General features: G+C 38.1%; 1 long non-coding RNA gene across 1 annotated transcript; it reads right to left on the reverse strand.

Moving 5' to 3' along the window:
* Positions 1–2412: 2412 nt before the first annotated feature.
* On the reverse strand, positions 2413–9946 carry LOC149814545 (uncharacterized). The gene is made up of 2 exons (XR_016428011.1): positions 9772–9946; positions 2413–2767 (listed from the first exon to the last, which is right to left on the reverse strand). It is a non-coding gene; the product is annotated as an uncharacterized LOC149814545 (long non-coding RNA).
* Between the last annotated feature and the right edge of the window lie 484 nt (positions 9947–10430).

Genomic DNA, 10430 nt, shown 5'->3' on the forward strand with positions numbered 1-10430 from the left:
ATAAGCTCTATTGAACATGACTGTTTTTTGGTTTGTTCTTCAAGCAAACTTCTGTCCATAGATCCTTTTTCAATGCAAGCTTATAGTTTTCCCATTGCATATCCAAACAACAAAGAGCGTATTCTGTAGAGTGAGATCTTTAATTGATAACCGTCCCTCCAAACAACAAAGGGGGAAAGAGGTGCCTCGCATTCCATGGTGATCATGGAAACTGACATAAAGATTGATAATCAAATTCTCTAGTGAGATCTTTAATTGACGACAGAAAGTAAAACCTCAGTGAGCTTACTTTTGGTCTTTCTACGGTGACTAGCGATTTATGAATACCATCATGAAGTGAGTAGCGATTTATGAACTACTATCACCGTGTAGCGATTTGTGAGCTTGTGACTATTTATGAAAGACCCGAAGCGATTTGCATGTACTGTGTAACTATATTTATACAGTGTACCAGAGGAATCAAAACACCATTTGCCACAAGAAGGAATTAACGTGGTTCGGTCACAGACCTTCACCCACGGCAAACACTCCCGCTCTTTTTTATTTTTATTGAATCGTCCAGGGATAGAATATTTATAATACACAACGTGATTAAATTGGAAAGATCATAGCGGTACGATATATAATTTTCATAACCGTCTTGATACACAGAGATATTTCCTATAACCGTTTGGATGAGAGGAGATAAGATCCCATAAATCAAGGAGAGAGGAGAGGTGAGAAGGGTTTATCGTAAACAGTGTGACAGTTCACAAATGTGTGTTTTGAATTAACTGAACATGAGGTATCTAGATTCCAGCTTAACTTTACTCGAGCTGGCTCGTTTCCATAAAAATGTACATTGTTTCAAAACGGGAAGTAGAATTCAAACACAACCTATTGATCAAGCTCAAGCTTTGTTTTTTATGGAGAGAAATGTACATTTATTTTAAAGCTGGAAGCATGATTTGAACTCTAGACCTGTCATTTGCAGCTAATTTCTTGTACGAGCTGGTTCACGTTCAAACCAGCTCTGTATTTTACAAGTTTAAACAGCTCTTCTAGAATTAGTGATTGGTGCATGTTGTACAAAGTTTATTACATATGGTTTTTCACCATTTGCCATTAGGATTTCTGAAATTTGAGGCAGCCAAAAACCTACCTTGAAATTGACACCAACGAAGATAGCTCTCCACGGCCCCAACCACAAACTTTGCTCTTTTACTTAGCAGTAGAAAACTTGAATATCGCTGTTCTAGGTCCGTGTTTTTATTTTGATCTAATTGAAAACAACAAAATGCATGTAACAATGGGCAGAGTCTGTTTACAGGTAAATTCATGTTCTTGGTGATAAATGTATCTATAAATGTGTGACGTTTTAAGAATGTGCTCAATCCACTGCTTTGACAGACACAATTGCTATGCGTACTCTTAACTCTATGGCGGTTTTCCTTCACATGCGGGTAGCCTGTAATGTAAACATGATTGTACAGCTTTTGGTGAAGCTAGAAAATTGATCCCATTAAGTCCTAGGGAGGTCTCTTCTTAACTCAGCTCAGATCCCGGCGTAGGTGCTCCCTTCTGCAAGGTGAAGGAGGCTTCCCGATGGTCAAGGGCTTACCCTGGGTGCAGTTTTATGCAACCTAAGGCCAGCGAGGCCAGGTCTCCGATCCTGGGTGCAGTTTCACTAACTTTTAGTTTGAACAGATTCAATTTCTTTCATTGAAAAAAACAACAGGTCCTTTGGTTTTGTTTCAGCTGCGAATCTCATTGATTACATCCTTCGCCCAAAATCCATGTTTGTCACCTCGAATATCAATCAAGTCCGAGTACTTCGCAATGCAGGCATCTAAGAAAAGTTGCCAAATGATTCATTGTCTTTTATTATGGCAGGGAAGGAGTGCAGTTTTCTTGTTGATGAATTGAATAACAGACTCCAAACATAGGCTGTTGATTTGCAAAACAGCGAAAAAATAACCAAGAGAAAGTGATGTTTAACAAGACATAAATTGTAGTTAACAAGAAAAAAATAACCAAGTACAAATAGAGTTTTGTCATACAATCAACAATACATAAATTGTAGTTACCAAACGTGATGTTTCTCTAATAGTATATTTGAACAGCTAAGTTTTTGGCTAGTAAATAAGCTATGTACATCTAATAGCTATGTACCTAAATGCTATTTTGTCAGCAATTCTAATAGGTAATGAAATTTAAGTAAAAACCTTAACCAATTGGTGGCTCTGCACACAAGCGTGCATGTCCGTGGTCATGTTTTGCCATTTTCATATCAGATATACAGAGAAGACTCGAGGAACCTTCTAGAATCAGGTTCTCCCCGCATTTTCATCACATAACTTGCAGTGAACTAATCCTCCTCATTTAACAGTGCTAATCAAATTGCATTAAATTGAACGGCACAAGTTAAAATGAGGCAGATAAAAGGACGTGCAATAAAAGAACAGCAGAAAAAACATGGCAATATGGAAGCCGGCAATGGAAGAATGTTTGAAACCAGCTGCTGCTGAAAGCAACAGCCAACAGAAAAACTTGAACCCGAACAGCAACCAAACATGTTCAATCAGTGCTGCTCAACACACCCAATTATAAACGGCTGCATCCAGTGTTTTCACTTATTTTTCAAGCAATTCTGTCCACAACCCCTTTACATGCAAAACATGTCTGTTGACAATTCACAGAGTTGTTCTCGAGGCTGTATCCAATCCGGTTGTCTTCGCCATCTTCACTTGGCTGGTGCTACCTGCTTAGGTTCCTTTAGGTATCGTTCCTGCAAACAATAAATAGAAGATACCTCACATTAGTTATATACCAAGTCTACGTTTCAATTCAACAGCAAAACATACAATATATGGATGATGATGGAATCTGACATATAGAAAAATGTCAAATCATTGAAAAATTAAACCCAATCAAGTTGATGGCAACAGTTTCACATCTACTTTGATCTGTCACAATGATCAAAATTAGCAGGACTTTTCAAACCACTCAAGGCACTTCAAATCGCACTACCACAAAATGATAAAATCTGGAATGTTAGGAGAATGAAGTCTAATGATGTCTTGGCTCCACAGCAAAGAAAAGGAAAGTTCTGTACTGTCAACATCATCAAGCCTTATCTCAACTAATATGAAGTTCCACCTTATAGGTCAAATTTTTCCATTCCTGCATGTTAGGAGCTACAACCTTGATCACCTTACAATCTTTCACATCACCTCGCGCTACCTCCCTCAAAGTTAACGATGACTTTTTTCCTTCAATAACTCCTTCCACTTGCATCATATCAACATTTTTCATCAGAGTGCGATAATAGTCCTTTGAACATGTCCAAACTATAGTTACCAGGAAGTGAACTGGATACAGGAAGCTGGAAACGAGTGTTCAAAAGTAGTGTGAAGTGGGAAGCGGGATTCATTTTGGAAGCGATTGTGGAAGTGTGTGAGCAGTGAAAAAGGAAACGTGAAGGAAGCAAGAGAGATTTGAGTGGGAAGCAAAAAAAAATATTAACATGAAAAACACAAAAACAAGGAGGAAACATGGGGGAAGCGAGAGGGAAACAAAAGTGATGCGAGAGGGAAGTGTGCTTCCCATAAATGGGAAAAGAGTTTCCCCCACGCTTGGGGAAAGCATGGTGCTTCCCGCTTCGGAAGTACGCCTTGCCCCTTATAGGGGCGCTTCAGGTAACTATGGTCCAAACCACCTTAAATGACATTCTCTAATTTTTCTTTTAGTAGCATTGCTAAACACTTTCTGATATATTCAATTTTAATTTAATTTTTTTCATAATGCCATGCATCCATCTTAACATATGCAGCAAAATGCAGACCTAGTTACTTTTTGTAGGCCAACATATTAGCATAATATAAGAGAGACAGACGTATAAGGAACAGTTCTACATCAAAGGAAAAATAAAATTATACTTTTAAACTAAAGTTCATAGACACGTTAACACAACCACCAAACTTATAGGATAGGCATGCATGTTAGAGAATCTTTTGATGAAATCACCCAAATAGACACTTCCAATGGGTAAACATAACAGTTTAGATCATGCCACTTCATGGTTACACTAATGAGGCAACCAAATACCACATTTTCAATTAATAGAACAGACAACGGGCAGTTATCAAGAAGCATAGTCACAAATCTGGTTCTCAAGAAAATGTAAACGGGGAAAAATCTGATGATATTTTGAAAAGGAGGTTTTTTCTTGGGAGTATCGGGAAACAGCAATTATATAAATATATAAGTATATAAAAATATAAATATAAAAATAATAAAAAAGACAAAAAATGTTTCAGTGTTAATATCTGGTTAAAAATGTGATATATTGAAAAGAGGCAATAATTTGAGGATATCACGTTTTTCTCAATATAGCATCGCCCTTTGAATTTTTTTTATCCCAATATGTTAAAAAAGATGATATTTGTAATTGTGACTATGATCAGAAGGGAACACTAACACTATGAAACTTGCACTGCGTACTTGTGTCTTCATGTGCATGTGGTCATGCATACGTCCATGTGCATGGTTAACGTGGCAGATAGGGGTATATCCACAAGGACCATCAACAGGTAGGTATATCCAAAAGGACCACATCTTTGCATCCACCAGGTGAAGTTCTCATTCTTAAAAAAGAAAACATGCACATGAATGTGCATGTGAGGCAAAGTAGTAGATGCGATAGGATGTTAATCTTTTTGAGGTAATGGCCACCACATTAGCAAACAGTGTCAGGATTGTCCTATGTACACAAAGTTTATTGATCATAATCTTAACACTAACCAATTTAGGTTATATTGGTAACATCCTCTTATTTTATGTACCATTGAGAAACATCATACAAGAACTATCAGTAAGCCTCAACATATTCAGTACACAGCTGCTGGTCTTGCAAGTTTCAAGATGAAATATTTTAGGTCATCAATGACCTTTAGAAAACTTACATTATGTTCTTCCAACCTTTGCCTAGAATGTAAATCAAAGGCCATGTTCATGCAAGCAAGAGGGCCTCAGACTGTGAATGAGCAGATAAAATAGACATACAAATAATGACATCCATGTGGATATATAGGGCGAGTTTGTCCTAGTCAAAAGCAAATAATACAAGATATATAGAAATTTCACAAGATCAGCTATGCCTTTGGCTGATAATTTTGACTTTTACTGAGACATATGCAGGTGCCTCCCACTTTATTCTAACTCTATTTTCCTCTGATCTTCATGGGGTTCGTTTAGGTTTGCATCCTAATTTGCTGGTCATTAAAAGAGGTTTTTTCCATTTTCTCTTTTTATGAAAATCAATCAAGTGGGCTTGGGATACACTAGGTGAAATTGGAAGACAAAATTGTTCCAATTGCAAATAAACTGTCAAATTAGTTACATGATTGAAAATAGGAGGATATATTTTAGAACATTGATTTTTGAGAACTTTTGCTTGACTTCATGTCTGCATCAAATTTCAGCGCGTGGGTTTGCCAATGATGAAGTTTTAAGAAAATTCAGTTCCAAAACATGCCAAAATATCTATCTTTATACAGCTTGAGTATCGCCAAAACATCTTCATGTAAACACATCAACAAGGATAAACTCCATTGATTTCTGTCCTTAAGGTAGTGACCTAGAGGAAAGTCTATTTTGAAAGAAATAAGTAGGATTTAGAGAAATGAAGTCCCAGGTTGTTAAAATTCTGGTCAAAACAGTGCATATAAACATGTAACTGGTAGGCAAACAACTTTAGTTATATATACTAGCTCACATCATTCACGAGGCAACAGTTGAGAGCTCTAAAGCCTCCAAGAGATTCTAAGGACAAGGTCATAGGGATGATCTGTATATACTCAAATCAGGTAAAAATTCATGGTCCACTCAGCTTTGAACTTTGGCAAAAAGTGAATTGTAAGAGATTCTAAGGACAAGGTCCTCAACATGAGCAATCACTCATCCCAATAAATAGCAGTGCTGACGTAAGTGTTTCTGCTCCATAGAGAAGATATCAGCGCTGTTGGGAGGTAGCAATGTGGATCGAGGATCTTGGTTCAACTTTGGTCAACCTCTTCCAACAATGGTTGTACTTGTTTGGAAGAAAGGCACTAAGAGGTATTTGACGAATCGAGAAGGTAGTTGCTGTGTTTCATTTGTAGCTGCACCAAAAAGCAGAATTGGCAAATACCACATCACTCTAGAAGGTAGCATTCACTAATTCTAGATTTTGAGCACTTTCACTTTTCTTATTCCTTAAACTCTCTCCCCAATGCCAAGCTCTGAACAGAGCTTCAGAGTTACCGGAAGCTTCTTAGATAGATGGGAAGCCCGCTTCCCAGAAACTCGTTTTGGAAGCATGATACTCCTTGTTTCCGAAACTTGATGGGAATCTCGATTCTCCCATGCTTCATATATTCTTCTTATATGTTTTCTCATTCTATTTTTCATGTTTTTATGTGTTTTCTCTCACGCTTCTCACTCACTTCTATGTGCTTTCTCTAAATTTGCAATCATCATTTTTAGATTTTGTTAAAAAATTAACTCTTACACTAAAAATTCATGAGATTTAAGAATAGTAACTTTTATTTTAATTTTTATTTTCGTTCCATTTCAATTCTCATATTGCTTTTTTTTAATTTCTCGCTTCCTGCTTCCTATACATTTTAAAATGCATCGCTTCTCGCTTTTGCTTCCTGTATCGTTTCCCGCTTCCGCTTCCTGGTCTGGCAACCTTGCTTTAAATTCCCAATAGTAGGAACCATCTTTCTTAAAATCGCTATGATGTATACTTATTTGATTTATGTAAAATACAAAATAATTTCCAAAATTGTAAACATGCCACTTCACTTATTTGAAACAAAATTTTCCAAACCATCATATCAGCCATAACTACAGAAAACCAATGATGGTCCAAATATAACAATCTACAAGATGCAGATGTTGCCCAAATTAAAAGGAAATTCTAGAAGGATAAGTTTGTGATGGTTTAAATATCCACCAAATCAAGGATGTCAAGCAAACAAAAACAAAGTCCTTAACCAATTAATGGTCAAATATCAGTGAATTTTGTAGAGAAACAAAGGGCTTGAAGAACAACAAGAAGAGCATAGTCTTAGGCATGATGCCACGATGCAAGTGTATCATTGTTGGACTCAAAGTGCAGGCCTATCTTCATGAAATCGACTTATAACCTATGCAATTAGAAGCATGTGACCAAGATGACCAGACAACAATGATGCCAAGCAAGTGCCTAAGAGGTGCTCCAAGAGAGAATGTCTGTATATTTTTTCACTTATGATACTATGAAAATTTAAAAGCATGATATAGAATTACTTTTCCTTGCTTAAATTTCAAGTGCAAATATATATATATATATATATATATATATATATATTATTTAACTAATGCATTTATTTTTTGTTTCTAGGCATTGCCTAGGTGATGAAGGGATGACGCCTAGATGTTGCCTAATGCTTCGACTACATAGCTTGCCAATCATATACATTTTTTTCACTTTATGAATATTCACTCATGTTACCTTTTACTGCCTTCCTTCAAGTCTCCATTGGTCTTCCTTTCCTAATTTTCTTTCATTTCTATATCACAGTCCCCCCTTTCTCACTCATGCACACACACACACACACACAAGCATACACACGTACATGAGTAAATATTGGTGGCTATTAATAGTATTATCTAGCAGAAAGTCATAGCTGCAAGTTCATCTACTCAATCTGACTGACCCTAGAGATGTGTTTATTTTGTTTGTTTATTAGGAAATACACTTTGAATCAAGCTCTTCAAGATTTCTTTTTCCTCATCATGCAATCTTAGTGCATTGTCGCTATTGATTTTTGAAGTTCCAAAACTGCCTACTCACACAAGAATCATAAGATTGAAAATAACTAAATAAGTCTTTAACAAAATATACTATGTAGGCCATGTCTATGGGGTTTGATATACAAAACATTCAAATAAAATGCAAAAATTTGGTGGGTTATGCTAGATAGCATGGTACTATTGATGGTAGGACATGCATGCGCACACGCACACGCGCGCGCACACACACATCTCCAGGGCCTGATTGTCAAAATAATGCCTGCAACAGTCACTTTTTTTCATAAGAGTATGGAAACCTCCAGAGTACTACAGGATACCAACTGTATTACCCTGAGTTTGTGTTATTGATTCATGGGAAAAAAGTAATGCACGAATCCACATAAAATAGTAATCAACTTCCTAAACAAACGCCAAGAAAAGGTGGGAGATGCTAAAAAGTGTGGAGCCTAACAAAGACCGCTAGAACTCCAGAGTAATACCAGTAGTTCTGTTGAATCATTTGACTAACAAGGACTAGCCAAGCTATTTAATATCCACCATAAGCATCCAACCAGTGATGAATGCTATACTTTCATCTGATAACTCATACCACAAGTCCAGATTTAGGCTATGTTTGGAAACACGGATTACACCAAGTTGGTGTTGCATTGTGGTTTCTAGGAGATGCCTTGGGTGTTTGGGAGGCATTGTGTTACCAAAACCATAGATTGGAGCTGGTGTTGGCAACACAACCCCATTCCCAACACGCCATTTTGACTCCCTTCTAGAGAGGTAGTCGTTGGCAATGCAACAATCGGACACAACTCTAATGCTGCTCCGATACAGATCTCGATTGGGCCTGTTGAGGTGCAACCTTAACGTTTTCTTCTTCCTCTCTTACTGTTCTACTTCTTCTTCCTCTCTTCTTCTCTTCCTGTTCTTCTACTTCCTCTTCTTCTTCCTCTCCTTTACTTCTTCCTCATTTCCTCTTCTTCTACTTTTTCCTCTCTGCATCTGCTTCTTCTTCCTCTCTTCCTCTTCTACTTCTTCCTATCTGCATCTGCTTCTTCATCTTCTTGTTCCACTCATCCTCGTCTTCATCTTCTTCTTCTTCTTCTTCTTCTTCTTCCTCATCCTTCTCCTCCTCATTTTATTCTTCTTCTTTTTCTTCCTCCCCCTCCTCCTCTTCCTCGTTAACAGATGTAGGCCAAATTACTCCAGATTTTACTTTGGTTTTGACTCTCACAAGCCACAACTATGCTAAAGTTTTTAGTATTTTTTGTGTCCAAAAAACTATGCACTTGTTTGAAAGCCAACATCAATTCATGGATTTTTCAAAACCACTTGAGATCCCCAATAAACTCCCAAACATCTTGTGGAGTTGGAAATACCATGAATCCCAACTCCTTGTTTTGGAAACACGTGGAAATCTTGTTTCCATCCGAACACAAGGCTCCCAAACATAGCCTTAATCAACTGGAAAGATATGATCCAGCTCTTGTTACATTACAAACCTTAGTAAGCTACATACAAAACCAAAATCCATGATCGAAATCAGGAAGCAGGTACGCAGACGAAAACCTCTAATCAAAAAATTCGTAAGGATCAGTAAATACGGAAAATAAACAACATGGTACAAGGACTATGGTTACCGTATCCAGGCCCTAATTAAACTTGGCGTGTGCCCATATTACACATACAGACCAAGAAATAACTTAAATTAACAGCCCATAAATCAAAGAATTAGCAAATGGGACACCCCAATTCGATTCAGAAATCATAAATTCCAAGGGAGGAAAACAAATCACACCGGATCAGTCAAAGGGGCTATCCCTTGAATCAAACACATTATCAATTGGGGTGCAGAAAGTTAAGATTCGAAATAAAGGATTTCCATCGAAGAAAAAAGAAGAAGAGAGCAATCAAAGGAAAAACAAATGGGAAGAGTGGAGAGGGGTGGGTGGGACTCACGTAGTCGCGGGCGAAGAAAGACCTAGCGGTGGTAGCCACCGCGATGGCCCCGAAGATCAAGGTGGGCCCCGTCAGCAGACACCATTTCCTCATTATCATCTTCGCTTCAACCTTTCTTATCGCCTCTCGCTCCTCTGCTTTGCTCCACCTGCACGGTCGCCAAACCCTGTAACCGTTCTCATCGGAACGCCTATGCGTGCCTTTATATAGGCTTAGTGGTCTTCATGTTGGGGTGAGGGAAACAAGTCAGTCCCCGAACGCTAAATGGGCCAAAGAGGGCCGAGGCTCCGGCTAGACTCAGGATTGGCAAGGTTATGGTGGTCCGTTTTGAAAACTTGCAGCTGGGGTGCACACAAGCCGAGCTTATGACATGATTACTATTAGGTCAGAGGTATGGAGGGCCACATGGAAACCTAAAGAAACCCCAAAATACAAAGGTGGATGGATAAAGGGAAGCTGGGGTTAGGCAGACCCTCACCAGTTATTATTCAACGTACCACTGGGTTTTGAACCTGCAACATCCCACGTGAACTGACAGCCCCTACCGACCACACAGAGCCCCCATTAGTGATTGACCAACATGTTTTCCTTCCAAATAAATTGAGGATAGAAGAAAAGAATTCATGCACACAGCTTTTGTGTTGGTTGATGCCATCGCC

Source organism: Nuphar pumila, chromosome 15, assembly GCF_984573655.1.
Source record: "Nuphar pumila chromosome 15, dmNupPumi1.hap1.1, whole genome shotgun sequence".
Classification (NCBI taxonomy): domain Eukaryota; kingdom Viridiplantae; phylum Streptophyta; class Magnoliopsida; order Nymphaeales; family Nymphaeaceae; genus Nuphar; species Nuphar pumila.